The sequence below is a fragment of the Triticum urartu genome, unplaced genomic scaffold (assembly GCF_003073215.2).
Source record: "Triticum urartu cultivar G1812 unplaced genomic scaffold, Tu2.1 TuUngrouped_contig_2340, whole genome shotgun sequence".
Taxonomy (NCBI): Eukaryota; Viridiplantae; Streptophyta; class Magnoliopsida; order Poales; family Poaceae; genus Triticum; species Triticum urartu.
Genome location: NW_024112815.1, coordinates 7,934 through 9,222, shown reverse-complemented (window position 1 = coordinate 9,222; position 1,289 = coordinate 7,934). Strand labels below are relative to the sequence as shown.

The following is a 1,289-nucleotide window of genomic DNA, read 5'->3' as shown; positions in this document are numbered from 1 at the left end:
TTACATTAGAAACAGAGGTAGTATAAAGCTTTAGTTGTTTCTTACTTCCATATGGAGAGCTACTAAACAGTAACAAATTTGTAGGGTTCTCTCATCGACATGGCTGGCCCTAAGCGAGGGATAGATTTGATTTCCAGTATTCTAGTGGAATATGACATGAGGATCAAGGTAGGTGAGGAAGAAAGGGATGATTACCAGCTGATTGATGGTGTAACAGACATAGACGACGTGGGCCCATGGAATCGTGCATTGAAAAATCGCATCCAAGGCGAGTGTGGTGCGGTTGACTTAACCATAGCACGTGTTGATGACGCAGTCATGGCGAATATTGAAGTTGCCGTGTCAGAAGTGCAGAGCAGTTTTCATCTGCGCTTGCGCTGTTTTATCGGTGGTTATAACGAAGGAATGGCTCTTCAATGGTACAGTTGGCGAGTCACGTCATTTAAAGAGGTCTGTGGTTGCTGTAGTGGATGGTTCCACTCTGGTTTTGAAGTTCAAGGCGGCCTTGGGGCCATCTGGTTCAGCGGAACGATGTTGTTCCTTCCAGGCAGACACGCATGGACTTGATACTCGAGAGATAAAGACTGATTTTGGGTTGATCTCAGTGAAGGTGACTTGGTCGACTCTGCGTACCAGGCTTATTGTAGGGCTTGAATAAAGTTTGTCAAAAAGTTGTGTCTGAGGAATGGGCCAAGACCCGGTCAACAGTCTAGAGTGAGTTGTACGTGGACACTGTTGAACTGTTTAGGGTATCTTTACATGTTTCTGGTTAACATGTTTCAGTACTATTACCTGACAATCCTAGCCATTTGGGTACACTGGTTCTGGTATCTGTACATAGTGTTGTTCGTGCTCAGTCAGAGCATCTCAGTCGCTTTTTGACTACTTGGAGGGCCAAAAAACGGCTCCAGCAACTTCATTTTTTAAGAACCACCAAACTTTGTTATCATAGTTCACAAAAGTGGGAAAATAAATGTGATCATGAGGCTGTCCCAACCAGACATGTCTACCACAATCTAAAGAATCAAAAAGCTTGGCTAGTAAATGGGCTTCTCTATTCAAGGCCTGACCCTCAGAAACAAAAACTACAATTAAATTTCGTTGTCCTTAACTTAATCTCAGCTACAATCAGACCATGAATACCAGTGCAGCCCATGTTGATATCATTAGCCACCTGCTTAGAATCAGTAGCCACTAGAAAATTGTGAAGTAGAAGATCATCCGCAAAGATAGAGCTTCCCTGCAAGCGATACCTCTAGAGTTGAAACTTCTCTCATACCATGAATTAC

The 1,289-nt window shown here is 43.4% G+C and overlaps 1 pseudogene; it reads left to right on the top strand.

Moving 5' to 3' along the window:
* The first annotated feature begins 84 nt into the window (after window positions 1–84).
* On the top strand, window positions 85–832 carry LOC125526932 (annotated as a pseudogene).
* Window positions 833–1,289: the final 457 nt, after the last annotated feature.